The sequence below is a fragment of the Helicoverpa armigera genome, chromosome 10 (assembly GCF_030705265.1).
Source record: "Helicoverpa armigera isolate CAAS_96S chromosome 10, ASM3070526v1, whole genome shotgun sequence".
NCBI lineage: Eukaryota > Metazoa > Arthropoda > Insecta > Lepidoptera > Noctuidae > Helicoverpa > Helicoverpa armigera.
In genome coordinates, this window is record NC_087129.1 from 12,435,097 (window position 1) to 12,455,390 (window position 20,294).

Here is a 20,294-nt window from a genome sequence, read left to right on the forward strand (position 1 = left end):
TATTCTGAGATCATTCGCCGAACTTCCAATAACACAATTATGAAACTGGACGGGTCTGCCGAAATTCTGATAAAAGTGTTTCGTAGTAAGAAAATGTCTTTCCTAGAAATAGAACGTAATCGGGTTTGTAACACATAGAACATCGCATGACCTTATGTACACGCTAAGTAAATCTGGCAATAGTCGTACGTGAATAAGTTATATTTTTATACCAATTCTCACAAATGAGAAACTCGTGAAATAGAATAAGGAATTGTTATTTCAGCAGCAAAATTAAGCCGGAATGTAATTTAATAACTAGACAGACGGTTTGTGTTGAAGGAAATCTACTGTTTCAGAAGGAATGACTTGACAAGTCTTGGTACCTAATATTCACTATTGCGTTTATCATAAGGATCTAGAACCCTTTGTAATATGAATAAAATTTTAGAAATATCCCATCCTCCGAGCCTTTTTTCCCAAACTACGTTGGGGTCGGCTTCCAGTCTAACCGGATGTAGCTGAGTACCAGTGCTTTACAAGGAGCGACTGCCCTATCTGACCCCCTCAACCCGGTTACCCGGGCAACCTAATACCCCTTGGTTAGACTGGTGTCAGATTTACTGGCTTCTGACTACCCGTAACGACTGTCAAGGATGTTCAATGACAGCCGGGACCTACAGTTTAACGTGCCATCCGAAACACAGTCATTGGCGTCTAAGATATACTTAGAAAGTACATACAAACTTAGAAAAGTTGCATTGGTACTTGCCTGACCTGGAATCGAACCCGCGCCCTCATACTCGAGAGGTTGGTTCTTTGCCCACTAGGCCACCACGACGATGAAATTTTAGAAATAAAAAACATATTATAATGAATATATAAATTTAGTTTCTGAGCTGGAAATCAAAGCTAAAACAGTCAAAAGATTGAGAAAACTATCGATCTCTTAATTCGTATCAATTCTTCCTTAAGACCACAAAGTAAGATATAAAATTCCGATCCAGAAAGAAAGCGAATTGATTCAAATGTACCGGATTTCCAACGTCCGCACCGAACACTAGAAATGTATGAAAGTTTTTATCGAATAAGAACTGGGAGAATGTCTGATTTATTCCAACCTTGAAGGAATTACAGCACTCGTAAATAATATCACCATTGAGGCTACGACTATTCAGAATATTTTGGCTGAAGAATATTCCGAATAAGTTTTGTATTTTACTATTCTGCGAAGAAAATTAATTTTGTGAGTCAGCGACAGAGGGGATGGCAAATATTAAATTCTGTGTTATTGCGATGATTGCAAACAGGTTTCGAATTCATTTGTGTCGCCTTCCTCCGTCTTAATGAGTGGAGTTGTATTTAGACGGAGTGTTTAGATATGGATAATTATGTCGCCGTGAGAACACGAGTTCCGTGTCTACGGGAAATGCTGCGGTGTACCTACAAGATAGACATGGCTTTAGGTGAATTATGACAGGGTTTTCAGATTGTGGAAATCATTTTGCATGTGTATCCTACGCCTATTTTTACTCTTAAAATTGTAGACAGTTCATTATTTAGTTCTTTCACTTAAAGTCTAGAACAAACTGAATAAAGCCAGCAGTGAGCGTCTCCATTTTGTGACGTAATCAGATATTGTCTGACTCTAGATTAGATCTTGGAAGATTTATAGCTCTCGCGACCGCAATATTGAAGTATTTTATAGTACAAGTTACAACCATCTGTGCAACCTGATGGCTCTATTGAGATCTTCAGATTTCAATTGGAATTGGTTCCTAAGTTATTAGTCTCAGCAGTAAAAGGATCAAGTACTTAGTCATCATCTTATCTTCTTTGCTTTTTTCTATGTTTGGGTAGGATCAAGTATTTAGTGTTGCAAGAAAAATGAATGCTTATACCATATTCTTCATAAAAAATATATTTACTAAATCGGTATAAATTGTTCCCAAAGAGATTTTAGATTCATTTGGGCTTCAGAATAAAGGATGACTTAATTATTCTGCAAAGTCAGTTCCTGACCTTAGGACCAACTTATGTTTTAGCTACCTCTGTTCTGACCTATAACTGAAAACCCTAAAGACCTATGACCTGAGAATCTTCAAGTAGTAATTAATAAGTTAAATTTGAGCTACCATTCGTGTTTGAAATTAGTAAACTGGAGCTTATTAACCCCCCTTTTTGTGTTCAATATCTTAGTTTTCCAGGTTCACAACATATGAATATTATAGGAAATCCTGTAATAGAGTTACTTAATAGTTTTCCTAGATCCCATTATCGGATACTAAGAATCTGCCTTCATATAGATACCGTTAGAGTAAATTCTCTCTTGATAGCAATCTACTTAGATCTAATATTTCAATCTAATATGTAGGGTTAGGCAATGTATAATATTATCTGAGAACTAAGCTTAAGTTTGAGAGGGAGTATTAAACTTTTGCGTGCTTGACTTAATATTGTTTTACACTAGGGCTTTGAAACGGATTTACTTGCGGAAATTCATTGTTTTTAGATACGAAGCTTGATGAAAAGTTTTGATGTTATTTATAGCATGAACCTGTTCGTTCAAGAGATAAATGTTTAAGCTTTTTCGAATTTAATTTGGAAAGTTACTTTTACATTTTCCACGATACCCAACAATCGATGAGCAATGAGCAATGAATGACAATCACTGCTAAACACATTTCTAAAACTAACATAGCAACAACATAACCTTAAGTATGGACAATACAGTAGGTAGTTAGAACAAGGTGCATGGTGGTGTGAGACCCGCTTCGGCCCCAGTATTATTGCATGTAATTTCTCAATCAGAATTTTTACCACTAAATACTGGCCAGTAAAATGCTTTGCATACGCAATTACAGTTCAGAGCGAATATTACCAGGAAAATGGGTTTGCATAAAATACGTACGGACCTACTTTCAATATTTTATGTGGATGACTTGAGGACTGGTACTAATGTGCTTAGTCAAGTATAATGAAGAACTTAGGGCACATATTGTCTGCGCCTATTAGATAGAGGTAAGTTTTAGCGCCATGTCAGAAACTTATAATATTAACATTAATGCTATTTTAATACAATACATCGCATTTTGGTTATGAAATCCCTGCTGACGTGTGCTTTGTTTTAAACTACTAGCATTATTTATGTATTAAATCTATGTATTCTATTGAATTAGACTTTTCGACATAGCTGTCAGTAAAATTCCACCTAAATAATTAAAGGGGAATTTATTTATTAAACTAACGTATTGAATAAATGAACCATCACGTATTCATGAAGCAATACAATAAAACACGGTCGAAAAGCTTCATCAATTTCAAAGTACGCTCAGCAAATCCTCATATCAAATCAACTTAACATCCGATCAACAAACATCACTTCCGAACCGCTCTAACAAGAAAAATAAATTATGAACCCCCACTCCGGTAATTAATAACCGAATTAATAATTCAAAAACCATTTCCGGCATCCGTCGACACGGTCGGAACCGCAGCCCATCCGAATATGTCAACCAATTTACATAATTAATCTTCGCCGCCAAAGTATACTCATTAATAAAATCCCGACCTTGATTAACGCTTGCAATCCATTCTGAATTCAAACAAAACATAATTATAAAATGGCGGACGACGAAAGCATCCGATTGGCTCGCAAATTATGTAGCCCACCAATCACGGATAGTGTTTAAAAATGTAAAGGTTCCGTCGTCGATAATTGTTTCCGATGGTTGATACGTAATTAAAATGACGTTAACTATGCCATTGTAATTAATGATCTTATTTAACTTATCCGGGAATTGATTATCTGTTTATCTCTTCGTTACTGATTTACAGCGATTCATTTTATACATTCGGTATTAACTCTAGTAATATTTACTGAATAAAATATACATTTGAAATTGAGTTAATTTACTAGCTATGATATTATTCACACTCATTGCACAGGTGCACACACAACACAGTAAAGTCTGTGCAAATTGTAAAGACAATTTGAATAAACAGAGCGTATACCGAAAGGACCAAAATTCAAAAACAGAATTAGACGGCGCGGAGTCAAGGACCAAAGAGCCTCGCATTTCAAACTAATGCCAGCACATGCAACACATTACAGTGAACGGCAGATGTTGAGGCTGTCTTCAAATTAGGCGCTCAGGCGCCGGCCGCGGTTGCCTGGCGAAATAATTTCCATTCATACGCCACAAACCGCAGCGTTGCATCTTTACGAGCGCAGCTGTTGCAATTCTACGAAAATATACAAAACAATGGAATGTTAGCGGTTAATGTGAGTAAGGTTCAGTTTGAAATGTTGATACTTTTTAATAATTTCCGCTTTAAGTTGGTTGAGATGTTTATTTGAACTGCATCAGAATTTGTATTCGTTTTCATTAGTTAACTGCATGCGACAATAGATAGATTGTAGGTAATTTTACTGATCAACAGTGTGGCTATACATACATATACACAGATCACCTTTGATTTTGATCCAAAAACCAAAATGACAAAAGCCTATCATAACATTAAAGTAAGAATTTTCGCAAATTCCAAAGGACCAAAGCCATTGACGTGGCCCAATCTGATAAAAGGACCACAAAAATGAAAAGGCAAACATAATTTGAAAGACTTCAAAGAGCTTTCCTTCCTTAATTCTTTTCTGTCAAACTATACTGTTTCTACTAATAAGATATTGGAGCTAAAATTGGCTGAGCTCTTTAATTCGCTCGCGAGCTTTACATGATAAAGGAATCGGCTCGCTTTGTGAGCGCTAAGCAAACAGTTGTCTGACACAAAGCGCCAATGTTTTTGTATTAGTAATTGGGTTTTAATTAGTGAATGTGTGTGTTTTTGATGGTTTTCCAACGGGAATGTGGGGGTAATTTGTGTGGGAATAATGGAGGAATTGGATTTTTTGCTTTGTTTTGTTACTGGTAGATAATTAAGGAGGTTTTTCAAAGAGGATACTGATTGTTTTTGTGACGCAAATATGTTTAGTGAATTTGTCGATGGTCGTCCTCTCTCCCGGTCTCCTTTATCAAATAAAAGTGGTTTATATAGCTCATAATATTAAAATTTTAGAAACAAACGTGAACTAATTCAAGTATATCTTTTAATCGAATTTAATGCTCCTGCTAATAACAGATCACTTTCAATGCCTCGCTAAAAATAGCTCACAAAAACCTATTTTAATCTATCTTTGTTGTCATTTCATACAAACTTTTCAGTCGTAGGCGTAATCCAATTTGGCCTACAAATACGTATTTAATAAGTTGACCTTACAGAAATAAGCTGTTGCTTTTGTTAATAGACACCTACGCAGGCTCGGGGTATTGAAATATAAGCTTACGTAGTAAAAGCGTCTCAGTTTTGCCTCTGTAATTGATCACATAGCATTCTGAAAAAAGTCCTTTATTTATACTAATAAGTACTTTATTTATACACATTTCTTCTTCCAAAATATTTAAATAAGTCCGTGACTCAACAAAATACACAAAAGCGAATACTTTCCTTTAAAAGATCGCAGCAAACATCTCGCTTGCCACATTCGCTTGGACATTCGACACGGCAACGCAATCGCATGATCAACCATACATCGTTCGAGCAACCTTTGAGCCTTCTCACACGAAATGTATTCAGACATAAAAATCCCCACTTTACCACCTGACCCGGAAAATCGACGAAAATTTCACATTACAGATTATTTTGTGAATGGTTTTTCAGTTGAATATTCTCTGTTTTTATTTACGGAAAACGATTGGGTAATATGCAGAGGAAATAAGCGTGCTTTTTTAATATTGTTGGTTGGGGTAAAATGAAAGCAACAGATGGGTAAAGAATGTTAACTTTTCTCTTATTCATGAGAATCTGTTATCAAGATCAGTTCGACATCATCCTTCATCAAAGCCATGTTTAAGAAAATCGAGTAACATTTCCATCAAAATGAAATCCAACTGCTAAATAACACGACACAATACAGCCAATTCCTCCAACCTGTATCGAAGTAATCTTAAAGAAATTCCACCGTCGTATGTGATTATTCAGCAAAAGCGCAAAGAGCGAGCGATCAGTAAATATTTAAAATTCTCGGAGCGAAAGTTTCTTGCAGGCAACGCGCCGTGAATATTTTAAGGTCGGAACGTTACTTTCATATGTGCTGGTAATTACCTGTGCTTTACGAGGAAAACGGGACACGGAGGGTGAGGGGACTCACATAATTAGTGAACGATTTCCATGCCTTTTACATTGGTGAATCAAAAAGGACTTGTATTTTTAATAGGTACCAAAAGGCTACTTACTTTAGAAATATACGTGACATAAGTGAGAATAAGACGAGACACAGTGTAAAACAATTAATAATAACGGTAAAGTTAGCTAAATTGTCATTCTTGGACCTGAATATATTTATAAAAGGATTGTCTTAGAAATATTTCTTAGCCTACATAAATCCCCCCTTATAAGACAGTACCCCCACCACACGTAAGTAATTATTGACGGGGGAATAAAGTTATCAAGTCGCAGTTAAGTTAAATGTTTCATTGGTTCTATTGTCGCTCACGACAGATTAGACAACTGTATTAAACTTAAACTCAGTTTAAATCATTTGACAGTTTGAATCCAGTTTTAAGAGGCCTCGAAAGAGAATATAATGTTTTGAAATAATTTTGGGGATTGTCAACGTATATTAATTTGCAGTATGTTGTTAATCCTTTTCTATGTGTGGATGGGTGCGATTAAAGTTTTAAGGAGTAGATAGGGGTATAATTATACCTTCTATAATATATTGCGAATATGTTAAGGTACCATATTCTGCCTGCAAAAGTAATTAAGCTGCTATATTTCACGCGACTAGAAATAAGTATGTATGTTTGAGAAACAAGTCGTTATGGACGTCATAATGTTTCAGTCATTATGGAAAAACAGGAAAACAGACTACTTGGCCTCTACTGATTTCGGGTTATGAAACAAATGTTTGTGTTGGTCTTTTTATTCAGAGAATATTTCAAAAGACTTTTGTTGCCAAAAACACAATTACTCCGTCAAAATGCACACATTTCAGGCTACAACGATAATCTGACAAAACATGTAAAAGTTGATAATTTGTACAATTTATTCGTAAAGGCCCATTGCTTATTTTAACTCGTCCATTTTCCACATGGACAAAGCTTTACACCCATTTAAATTGCCGTCCCCATCTAAACGGTACATTTGTTTATTTTTACATTACAAGCGTTAAACAGCGGCTCTCAATGTTACCAGCTCTGAAACATTTTCCACTGAAGTTGGGTATTTTATGGGAAATGTTCGGTGATAAAGTAAATATTTTGCAATTATGTTTATTAGTCATTATTTCAATGGTATTTCTTTATAAATTTTTGTTTATACAGGCAGCTGTGTAATTCGCGTATTGAACTAGGTAGGTACTGCTACTACGGTTGCTGAGGCCTTATTTTTCGTCGTTAAATACAAAATAAATATACAAAAAGGTATCTTCTTAGAATAAATTCCCCAAAAATACTTAAAAACAATTAAAATTCAATTCACGCGAACTAACCCTCACATCATTATAACAAGCTAGATAAGAAAGAGGGGGATGATTTAAACAAGTTTAAAAGCCACTGAGTTAAAACATTAATTCGCGGCCAACAAACCGCTCGTTAAGTAAAAACGGGTGAATTATAGAGGGACAGGTAAACCGTGTTAACGAGTTTAGCTTGGCCCAGGACCGATAAATAATGGCTGATAACGTCCCGTCGCTGGGGGCTGCTTTGTTCTCAAATAAATCGGCGGAAAATTGAAGCCATACCGAACAGCAACGGTAAATTAACATGGAAATATTTTACCAGATAACTGGTAATTATCGTTTACGTTTTTCTTGAGATACTAATGTCTACGTGTTTTGGTTGTTGTGTTTTGTTATTGTAATGGTTAATGGAGGTTTGGTTTTTATGTGCGGTTGCATTCGATAGGCTTGGTATTTAGAAATATTTAAGTAACTAATAGTCGGTTGATCTTGAAGATATTCTTTCATCAATTAATGTAAAAAGCAGATAATTAGCTTCTACATTTTTCTTGAAAGCTATCTAATCCACTCACCAAAATATCCTGCTTTTTTTAACACAGTCAATTTTTAAATAATTATCCCACATAAGCATCTTTTGATACCATCTCTTGATGTACCTAATTTAATTATCATATTTTTACCACAGTTAAATACACAGCCACAATGCTTTTAGGCATCAAAATACAACCGCCACGTACGTAAACAACGCAAAAGTAATTAAAGGTTAGTACGCCTAAAGCTTTTTACTCGGGAGTCCCATTTCCCATTCTAAATTACGACATGTGTTTTGAGTCACCGAAACACCGAAATGTGTTCATAACGCTTAAAATATAATTGGATGGGTACCTATCTGCGCGGGAATCATCATATTTCTCACGTTACTTTTGACACAACATACACACACACTTATCCACACTTCGTACACACACAAAGTTGACACACACATTCCCAATACGTGTCTACATTGACACACACATCAGTGGAGATGACAGGATATCACTCTTGTCACAATTCTTTCGGTATCTGAAAAAATGGAGGTAAATATTTTCTCAGCACCAACAAGTAAATATCGTGTGAACTGTCTGTAACATATCTCTAATTTCCGAACACTCCAATCTGATAGAAAAAACAGCGTTGAGAAAAAACTTCGCTTGTTGGGTCGGCGTTTCATTTTTGTGAACATGCGTTTCGGAAAATGGCTTCGGTAGCAAATGTGTTGTTTGTCTGCTATGTTCGGAATACGTTGTGTTGACGTACATTATTGGTATAATGTTGGTGTTTTTTTATTTATAACCAGTTATGAGAGGAGTAATGTTGGTAAGCTATTCCATTTAGTGGTCATTATTTAAGTACCTTTTTGCATTAACGCACTAGTATGGGTAGCTTAATTTTGATATTTATCGTATGGTAGATACGTGTGTTTTATTACAACATTACATGTTTATTGTTCAGTATACTAAGCCTCTTCTAGATCTACCTTCAGTATTTACTGCCCCAACAATTCCCGAAACACATTATATAAACATCTTATAATTTCCAGAAAACGTAGCGAGAGGCTTCACGAGAAATTTTATAGACTGAAACAGTTATTATTTACTACGTAAGCGAATGGCGTATCGTTATAACTGAATGTGCCTTTACTGCTTATTTGTTCAGACCTGGCGGCACTTGAGACTCATTTTATTATGTAATAAACGAAAAGCATATATCCATACATCATATTGACACGAGCTAGGTCATAGAACGTATGTCAGTGGAGATGGAAATGTTTTTATCTTTACTTATTTCCTCTCTATGTTTTGCTCATTGTTTGATTGCTAATATCGTTATGGCTATTCTTCTTATCTGTACTATTTTCGAAAGTGAAGCTCGATAGTTACAAGCAAAATGAAAACTGTGTTTTGTAAAATTTGGTTCTCCGATCCGCCCTATTTTAGTCGCGAAAGATAACTTATATACAAACCTTTAAACCAGTGGTTCTTAACCGGTGGTCCGCGGACCACTGGTGGTCCCTGGAGGCATTCCAAGTGGTCCGCGAAGCTTAGCTTCGCGACGTTGCTATACGTTATCTAACTTTATTTTTATCGACTTATAATTGCGAGCGGGGATTTTTGCATGGACGTATATCGGGTGTGTCGTACCTAGTCCCCCATTCATGAAAATGTATGTTTGGGCTACATTTTACGTAATTTTGGTTTTGAGTCTTAAAAAATAATTAAAATGTCGCGCTCGCTTCGCTCGCGTATTCAGAAACTGTATGCCCTTATTTTTGTATTTGTCAACAAACAAAAAGTTAAGTAAGTTTGGGCTAAATTTTACGTAATATTTGGTTTAAGTCGGATAAATTTCGCGCTCGCTTCGCTCGCGCATTTGGCAACCACATAGACAGGTTTTACTTTATTTGCATTTGCTTACCTACACAATTGCCAACATGCGTTTAGCTTTGAGTAGAACTGACCCAAAAATTCAGATTTTAGATAAATAATAAAGAAATGAGTGCTAATTTAGGTAAGCCGATAAGGTGGTCCCCGGTAAGACAAACTTTAGTTAAAGTGGTCCCTCATGTCAAAAAGGTTAAGAACCACTGCTTTAAACAATATTTGAGTAATATGCAACAAGACAAACATGAACCACCTAAAGTTTGACATTCCCACTTACAAGTCCAAACAGTGCTGAAATTCTTTACCCAACAGTTAAGCAAACACAAATATTGTTATTCTTCTGATAGAGTGGGGCAAACAGCTCCAAACAGCTCGTAACAAAATGCTGGAACACTTTTGTCGTGTCATATTGTCAATGTCGCCATATTAGTACCTTCTGAGTCGAGTTCTCCGCTTCTTTAAGGTTATTCTCCTTCAATTGTTGGCTTACTGTGTCTGAAATGGCTGTGATACGATCGTAAGTACTGGATTAGGTGTTTACACCTTTTGTATAATGGTGAACGTGTTTAAACCATCTTGTTTGTGTAAATGAACATTTTAGACTTTTTAGTTTCAAGCTGGATATCCAAGGGTATTGAAATCTTAAAATAATTTACCTAATTAGGATATTTGCTTGGAACGCAATGAGGAAAATTCTATTAATAATAAATCCCATTAAGGACTATTTTACTGTATTAAAAGCCTATCAGATCGATTTATTAATAAATCACCTATTTCTGAAAATAACTCTGAACAAAAAACGAACAGAAATAAATCAAGAGCGATACTTCCAAACTTCATTCACAAAAGTACGCTACACACAAAACAGAGAAAAAAAGAAACAAGAAAATGAATGTTTCGCGTAAAGCAATTAATAATAACTCTCTAAATTAAAGCTGACAAAATTAATGGCCACTTCCTCTTAGAAACTCCTTTATAATTTTCGTTTTTTTGCGCATAATTATTGTGTCAAGGTCACGGTCATTAGGCGAGTAGGAACGGTAACGCTTAGGGAGGCCGGCCTCTATTTTCCTCACTAAGTATCTGGGGTTTTTGCCCCTAATGTATGGTCTTTGAGGACCTTAATGATTGAGATCATTATAAATGAGAATACGTCATTCTGATGAAAGCTAGAGATATAGAATAATTTTGGTTAAAGTTTTGTACAATACTTTTTAGTCTTTAATGCTTTTTGATAGAAGTAGGTAGGTAAATAGCTTTATTTTAACCTTATTGTAACATAGTATGAACGCCAAGTTTTATGATATATTTACCGAATATCCCATGTTCTAATATCTATGTAGTTTATTCCTTTATTAGCTGTTCAACAAACCAACTTCAGTACTTCAGGAATAAAGTGAAAATGTACAAGAAACCAGCGATGAGATAAACTCGGCTATCTAACAAGTATAAAGTTCAAGTTTTAATGATGTTTCCTTCAGTGCTCCTGTGTTGTCATAGTTTAGTTATTATTATAAACGAACTTCGTAATTACTGTGCTTCGATAAGTGCTACATCTCATTACTGTTCTGTTAATAGCTGATGTATAAAGTTTCTACCTAAAAGCTTATTAAAATTAGACATTCAGTATGTTTTTCGAAAAAAATCTTAAAACAAAATGTACTAAAAATAAATTTTTCACTATATTTTTCCTAGATCTTCAATTCCATTAGTCTTTTTTATTTGGAACCTACAAACAGACTGATAGAATGTAAGGTCTTATAAAGGTAACTTTATATCCGTACACAAGGACCAAAAGAAATATTCGCTATAATCAGCGACGCATGCATAGAAGAAAGGGAAATAACAAAAAAACCGGCCAAGTACAAGTCAGCTTCGCGTATGAAGTGTTCTGTATCGTCATCTATGAAACAAGCAAAAATACACGCTCCTTGTTATGAGATTTGTAGCTAAAGTATTTGTGTTATTCTAGTTCCCAGTTTTTGTTGTTATAGCGGCAACAGAAATCTGTGAAAATTTTAACCTTCCAGCTATCACGGTTTATAAGATACAGCCTAGAGACAGACTGACGGATAGATGGACTGCGAAGTGTGTGTATTTAGGTCACGTTATACCATTTCAATACGGAACCCTAAAAATAAGGGAACAACAGAACTATCCACATCGACGGCGAAGAAACAGTTCGCGTTTTCACTCGAAATGTATTTCCGACGGAGAGTGGACGTCGGACGCTAAAAGCGGAGTACAAATAAATATTTTAAGGGAGCACTTAGCCAGCCCTGCTGTAAGCCAATTTGTAATGTTTTATTATGGAGCCTTTTACTTCGATTGAATGAAAGTTTTCTTCGTGTGTCCCGACTTATTGGAGTGGTTTAGAAGTGATTTGATTGTTCTGTTTGCTTCGTATGTTTGCTTTTAGATGGTGTCTAGCCAGGAAAATATCTAGGTCTATCGATTAGACCTTGTACATAAGTTTGATAATATTTACTTTGAGTCCAAGCAACGCCATTTATATAAGTTCTAATGCTAATGTGTATTTAATATTATAAACCTGAAGAGTTGGTTAGTTTCAAAAGGATCAATGGTTGCTTGATAAAAATCTTTCAGTATTAGACATCTCATATATCAGTTTCCACGGGACGCAAGTGTCAGACTACTGGCAGAAGCTAATCGGACTTCATGTTGAATGTTTTCCACATACATAGACACTCCCATTTACATCTACACTAATAACCTCTATTGTTTCAATTCAATTAAAAAAAACTCTTCAGCAGCAATACACTGGCTTCCACCACGCTCGTTAGTCTAACTCAATCGATATCGTAAATCGTAAACGAAATACATCGAGTTAACTTGGAGCGATCTCTCGATAAATCAGGCCTGTTCGTACCAGATTTTATCAGTTTAATTCACTTTGGCCAATTAACTCGGGGACGACCTTCCGCGTCAAGTATTGGGGATCATGTTTTGACGGCTTGTTATAGACATACATACATATAGTATATCATTATATGTAAATCTATATCTTTCATAATGTGTGTTGTTTGTTTGACGTGTCGGTCTAGTGGTGTTAAGGACCATTGATGATTATAGAGAGCCTCTCGGGTCGAAAGGTGGATCATAATTTGGGTTTTCATGATTGTGATATACTTTAGTAGTTGACCTGATCTGAGTATGATATCAAGAGCCAGTAATATAGAAGCACTTATACAAGTGTTTGGTTGGATATTGTAGCTTGCCAACAATGAAATAATTTTTCGAATTTAATTTTAATGAATGAATGAATTTTTATCACTTCGGTATTTTCGGAGCTTTTGGAGTAGAAAAAAATCCCCTTTACAATAAATAAACATGATTAGTACTTTACGTTTGCAATTGTATTCCTATAAAATTAAAGACATACACCCTTTATTGAATTAGTTACAGCAGACGTAATCACGTTTATTCTGTCTGCGCCACTCTCGGTGAATAACGCCTTATATTTTTCTTTTGTCACCTCGTTTACACAAGGTTTTCCTTCACAAACAAACATTTTATTCTTGTTTTCTTTACATAATGTAGTCTCAATGCCATGTGAACATATCGATTGATTTATTATTGTTATATATAAGTGTAGTATTCCGTATCCGCCATATTCGTTGAAGCCGTCTGATAATTATAGGTTTGTAGTTACAATACATAATTATGTTGTTGTTCTACGAGTAATAATATGATTGTGTTCAATATTAATTTTCCATTGTAAGATGTATTACATATTAAATCGGCTTAATGGTGTTTGTCTATGAGATATGCAAGCGGGTGTGCTGATAGAATTTTAGAGTGGAACCTCATTGCTCAAAAACTATCAAGACTGGTGTTAGAATTTCTGTAAAAAGAGCAAACGAAATTTTATTTCTTTATGAATTTTAAGTCCTTTTATATTTGAGAGCTATCAAATCCAAGCTGTTTTCTAAACTTTGATGCCACATCGGAATTGATCGCAAAATCTTGCCTGAAGTCAGCAGTATTTAGTCTGGAGCCAATTGCCTCGGTGACTTCAAATCCGCTTCTCGCAGCAATAGAAAATATTTGCGTATGATAAACAGTAGCGAGCATTAACGATCTGCCACTATTTATACAAGGCGAGATACTGAACTCAGTCTCTTATATACTAAGGCTATGTATTCCAAGTTGGCGAACTTAGGAGCGAACAATCTAGCCAAGTGGGGCAAAACTTCACAGTTTTAGCTCTCACACGAGGAAACTGCGAAATTGTTGAATTTCTCACAGGATATTTCGCACTCGAACGTGAGGACTAAAACTCTGCGATTGTACGAATTCGGACTCGAAAGTGTGCTTAATTATTTGGTGTAGTTCCCATTTTGATGGGAGATACGGTTTAAGTTGGTCCTTGTTTAATATTAACGTGCACTTCTTAAATGCTTTTATTCTGTCTTCCATTCCTCACTTTTATGTTTCTCTCATAAAAATTATATTATGTGCTTCAGAGTTCATAACCTTGGTTATTTTATTGTTAGATATTTAAGAATGAGACATTTCAAAAACATAATCTGCACCAGAAAACGAATTGCTGATATTTCTATCACAATATTCAATAACGTGGCAAAACATCCAAACAGTATAACCGCCAACAATAGCCAGACTTAATAACGTATAGACTCATCCAATATAGAACAGGCGACGAAGGGCATGTCAGTACTAACAGTGTCTAATTCTGTGGCGCAATGTAACGCTAATCTGTCATGTGTGGGAAACTAGCGGGCTGTTTGACGAAACCGTATTATGTTGGATTTGGTCCTTTGATTCAAGGGTCATGTGATATTTTATATAGATATTGCAATTAGACATAAATAGCTAGTGCTTTTTAGGAATCCATACCAAAAGTGTGAAATGGGATCCTATTACTGAGACTTCGATGTCCGTCTGTCACCAGGGTATGTCTCATGAACCATAGAAGTTAGTCAATCAAAAGTGATGTAGCTGTTGTCGCTATCACTAACTAAAATAAAATAAAAATTAGTTTTTTTGGACTGAAAGCTTCGTGTGTGTGTCCGGCTCCCACTTCACCAGTTATTTTCGTTATTTTGATGAAACTGGTTTCGGTAGGTACATGTAATTAAACTCACAATGCATTTGTATGGTTGCCGCAATTATTCATGTATTATACTTGAATATTAAATGAAAGAGTGAAAATTATACATGGTGGTATTGTGTGCTATGTAAATTCTGTGAAAATGAATCTGTTATTTTTATATTTTATAACATATTCAGTTTCAGGCATGAAATTGCCTTCACCTCAAAGATGATTAAAGTGGAGTTTGTAATGCGAAATTTTGAAAAAAAAAAACTCACCAAGGCTAACTCAATACCTCAAATATTTAAGCAAAAAATCTCCGTTCCCTTTTAATTCATTTACTATTAAAACGAAACAGCAAAAGCTCCTAACAGAAAATTATTTTAGCCAACATTTCATCATAATTTTCACTCAGACTATTTCCAAAGGGGTGTCAAAATTACAGCCATTTTCAAAATGTGATTTACTGTAGACACATTTAATGTGAAAGATATTATCTTCGCACCTTGAGAGGCGCGTTATGAATACTACTCACGTTTCTAATTAGCCACTCTGTAATTAGGCTGGTAGCTTTAAAGCCAACTGTTGGCATTTTCAGCCAAGCCAAGGTTGTAACGTGCTAAGTTTAGCTCTTTCACAGGTACACTCAGATTACTAAACATTATTTTGTAACCTACATAGTGGGTTAAATTCGACTTATGTAGGCAAAAAATGTTTTACCTAAGCTTGTTCTAAAAAGATTTTTGTTAAGCGTGAGATTAAAGGCTTAAAAATAAGAATTAAAAAAAAGCAATAAAATAGTGAAGCCTACAAAATTGCGTAAAAAACCCCTACATTAAAATGAAAGCATTACCCTTCAGTCTCGCTACAAACTGACGCCATTATACTGAAACACAAAGAGTGTCACTTAACAGTTCATTACAACGTGTTTAGATCACGTGTCGTTATCGTGCCGTACACGCTCGTAAATCGGACGCGGCCGGACACGGCACAGATACGGTATCAGCACGGACACAAATCTGCTTGCTGACATCCGCGTGCGTTTGTTTTTGAGAATGAACAATGCCTCGAAAGTACGGATATAATTATTGGGTTAATTTGGGTTTGTATCCAACACTGTAGCTGATGTTTTGATTTTTAGAGTCGTCTATTTTACAAAATTGTTTTCTACAGAGGGTAAAACGGACAGCACAATAATAAGGGTTGATTAAACTAGTGTTACCTTCAGCCGTCGCGAAATACGATTGAAATAATTAAGGGTTCCTTTTGAAAATCAATAAGTATTCAAAATATTTTTTTTATACGACCAATTGTAAAATATCGACAAACGACAAAAACAAGCATTCATCAATTGCATCCATGTTCTAATTCTGTGACGTTGCAATGTTTTATGTTGCTATTGTTTACTCAATTAGCGCGAGCCCACCGGTGCATAACACGCAAATCCTTTTCCAACAAGCTTAATTGTCAGTTGTCTTTCATCCATGTATTTCTATAGTAATTGATATCATGTATGTGCCATGCTGTCGATTGATATGTGACCAGGCTGTCAAGTTCACTCTTAAGATTTCAACTGGCAGTTTTTTCTTCAGTTTGACAGCGATAGCTAGCATGGATTCTGTGTAGCTTTGGATAGATTTGACGTGACATTGAGGTTGTGCCTTGATGTTAGGTTCGGTTTTCATCGTTTCATTATTCTTCCCGTAATATGTTAAGTATTTATAACTATTTGATGAAACTTAAAAATAAGTACTCGATAAAATATAAAGAATCTCATCGCGATATTTTTAACATCTTCAACTGTTTTGGAGCAAAAAGAACCAAAACCATACAATTATTTACCACTAGATTTAACCAACAACCAATAATCATACACGCCTTTGAATAAAGCATAAATTATAGTAAAATTACAGGCAATCCTTAGCTTGAATACGTCAGTCGTATCAGTCGTCACTGAGCAGGGTTTGACGGCTCACGTTGATCAGTTCAACGTGAGCCGTCACGTTGATCAGCTCTAAGAGATTGTACTAACACGAGATTGGGTTGCTACCTACGCGGTAAGAACAATTTCTATGAACAGAATCACGATGAAAATGGTCCTTTTATACCTAGGTGATTGATAAAATACCTATTTTTTTTGAGGATTTTTTGAGGATTTTTATTTGACTTATTTTCCTTATTTATTTAATATTGTACAGATGTTTTAGTAGTGTCTGTATCTTCCTCCGAGCCTTTTTCCCAATCATGTTGGGGTCGGCTTCCAGTCTAACCGGATTCAGCTGAGTACCAGTGCTTTACAAGAAGCGACTGCCTATCTGACCTCCTCAACCCAGTTACCCGGGCAACCCGATACCCCTTGGTTAGACTGGTGTCAGACTTACTGGCTTCTGACTACCCGTAACGACTGCCAAGGATGTTCAATGACAGCCGGGACCTACAGTTTAACGTGCCATCCGAAACACAGTCAATGGTGTCTAAGATATACTTAGAAAGTACATACAAACTTAGAAAAGTTGCATTGGTACTTGCCTGACCTGGGATCGAACCCGCGCCCTCATACTTGAGAGGTTGGTCCTTTACCCACTGGGCCACCACGACCATATTAGTACCACGATATTTAGTAGTGTCTGTATAAAAAGTTAAATATCAGAGGTTGTTAACCAAATGAGGAAAAATCTGACAACCTAGTTTATCACGGGTAAGTTAGAAAACCTCGAAGCTTACAGGTTGCCCTGGTAAATAAACTTTAATGACCTGAAAACATCATATTTTCATATAAACACGGCTCAAAATTACACAAGCTAATATAAACAAAACAAAAACTAATCAAGACTCATTGTGTAATCATAAAACAAACATTATTAATATCCTGATTCTAGATTCAGAGGCGTCGAGAGCCTCTCAAAACTTAGAACTTAATTTTGATTTACGACTTCAGAGCTTTCGTCGCTTTCAGGAAAAAAAGCCATTTTAAATGAAACAAATAGCTAGTAGTTTTGTTGTCGAAAAAGAATTTTCAATTCAGTAAGTGGTTTTAGAGTATGCTATCGAATACGTTAATGTTTTTGTTTTTAGGAATGCGATACTTTGTTATGAAGGTTTTACAGGAATTTCTGGTTATTTTAAAGTTTTTCAAGAGACTTTAAGCTACTGTATCTATCAATAAATGAGTGTTATACATAGAACGTCTGGTGCAGCTGGTTTAAAAGGAAAAAGTCTATTCCATATAAATATGTAGGTATGTCTTCAAAAGAGATATATAAGATTAGTTTTAAGTGTGTAAAAAAATGTAAATATGTGTACGTATAATTGAATTTAAATACATGTATACTACACCAAAAAACTCACAAAAAATCGCTAATTTATCAGAGCCTTTATTTTTCATTTGTCGCAAAACTCCGGGGAGAATGGGGACAACTAATTGTGTGCCATTACTAGGAACGTAATAGAAGACTCTGGACAGTTCCCTTTTCTCAATTTCTTGAAACGATTTTGGCAAATCAGGTCCCTTGCAAATTGAATTGGGCCGTGCAATTGCTGTCTTTATGGAAGTTTTTCATGTGAAATTGTGAACGGAAACTGGAGCTATTCGAAGCGATAAATTACCTAATATCTATTGAGTTTCGACTCCAGTTCGAATTTTTGAATGTTTTGATACTGATTCATTTGATGTGTGTTCGTGTTTTTTTTAACACCTAGAAAAACAAAAGTAAATAAAATAGTAACCGAAAAAACAAAGCCGGAGTATTTTTAAACTCACTGCTAAAAGAAGGGGAAATCTTTTTGAGTTTGAATACACCTCAAATAATATGCTTAAAACATAATTATACAGGGAAACTAAATATTAAATACTACTACACAATATGAACGAAGGTGTATTAACATGAAGATAAGTATAAATATACATATTATACATACACAGGTAATCAATCATAATCACATAGCTTCTTGTCTAATTACAGTAGTGATGTAAAACATCGATATTACGGTAGCGACCTCAGTAACAAGCTCTAATTAGCAAATGTCAGGGAGCAAGCTTGTACTGTGAACTTTGCTGGGAAACTCATAGTTAGATTGACGGATTATGTGGGTGTTGGATATTATTATATTCATTTGAAAAAATATATTTTTTTCGTTACGGAATAAGGTTTCTTATTTAGGTCAGGGAAAACTGATGAAAGCTTGCATAACTTCTTCCTGGCTTGTGGGCACGTTTAATCAAGAAAATTATTTAGTTATAAGTTGTTATTAGTTAATTAGGCGCTCAAAAAGACAGGCATTATGACGCAAAGTATCAGTGTATAATTCATTTTTTATAACAAGTAACGCGTGGCTGTCAAAGTCAAATTCAAATCATTTGTTTCATTTAGACCTTTATTTACAAGCACTTATGAATGTATAATAATACTCCTGTATAAGTGATCAATTTAACCTACCCAGAAGGACCCCCGTTTCACGAAATATATTGAAGTTCTTTGAGAGTCCCTACTGTAATTTACTAAGTAAACTAACTTTGCCTAGCTCAGGCATCGTACCTAAGACTACACCCCCAGTCCCACAGCCTGATTGATAACTAGACAGAATAGTATTTTCTTAGTTAATTGGTTTACTTCGGACAAGTTTTTCTTTTACTAAAGAAATTAGTTTTTATCTAGCCACAGTTTTGTGATATAAAGCAATCTCTAAGTTTGTAGGTTACTTAAATACCTAACTGCCGAAATATAGGTAGCAGATATTAGAGATACTATCATTTTCTAGGAAAATTGACACCATGTTGTGTTTATGTTTCGTTTGAAAAAACAAGAGGTCAGCTTACGCTTCCGGAGAGACTAGATAATGTAGACGACCATACGCTAACACAACACGACTAAACTATTTATTTACAACCATCCGAAATAATCCATACCTTTAGTCATGCCTGTCTGCCTGTCTGATAGCAAAAAGATCAAAAACTGCTGACACGCTTTCAATGAGTTTTTTCTACCTCTAACAGATAAGAATGAAAGATTTAAGTACAGCTACATGAAGAAGCATTCAAACAATTCAAAGCCGTGCAAAGTCAGAGCGGGTTGCTAGTCATGAATAAATAAAGCGAACAAAATTGTCGAGGTACCAATTAGCTACCCAAACATTGCTTGAAAACTAAATTTTGAAGCAAACACTCCGACAATTGAAGGGAAGCGGTGATTACGTGGTGACACAATCACGTACTCCTACAAAATATGAATGTTTCAAATTGTTAGCGAAATCTATGATATAATGTGATATTAAAACGAGATTCATAATAAAGGTGGAACTCGTT

The 20,294-nt window shown here is 35.3% G+C and overlaps 1 protein-coding gene across 1 annotated transcript in view; it reads left to right on the forward strand.

The window, feature by feature from the left end:
* Positions 1 to 20,294, forward strand: part of LOC110374197 (protein O-mannosyl-transferase TMTC1) — an 89,759-nt gene that overhangs the window by 40,604 nt on the left and 28,861 nt on the right. The gene's annotated exons all lie outside the window — the stretch shown is intronic.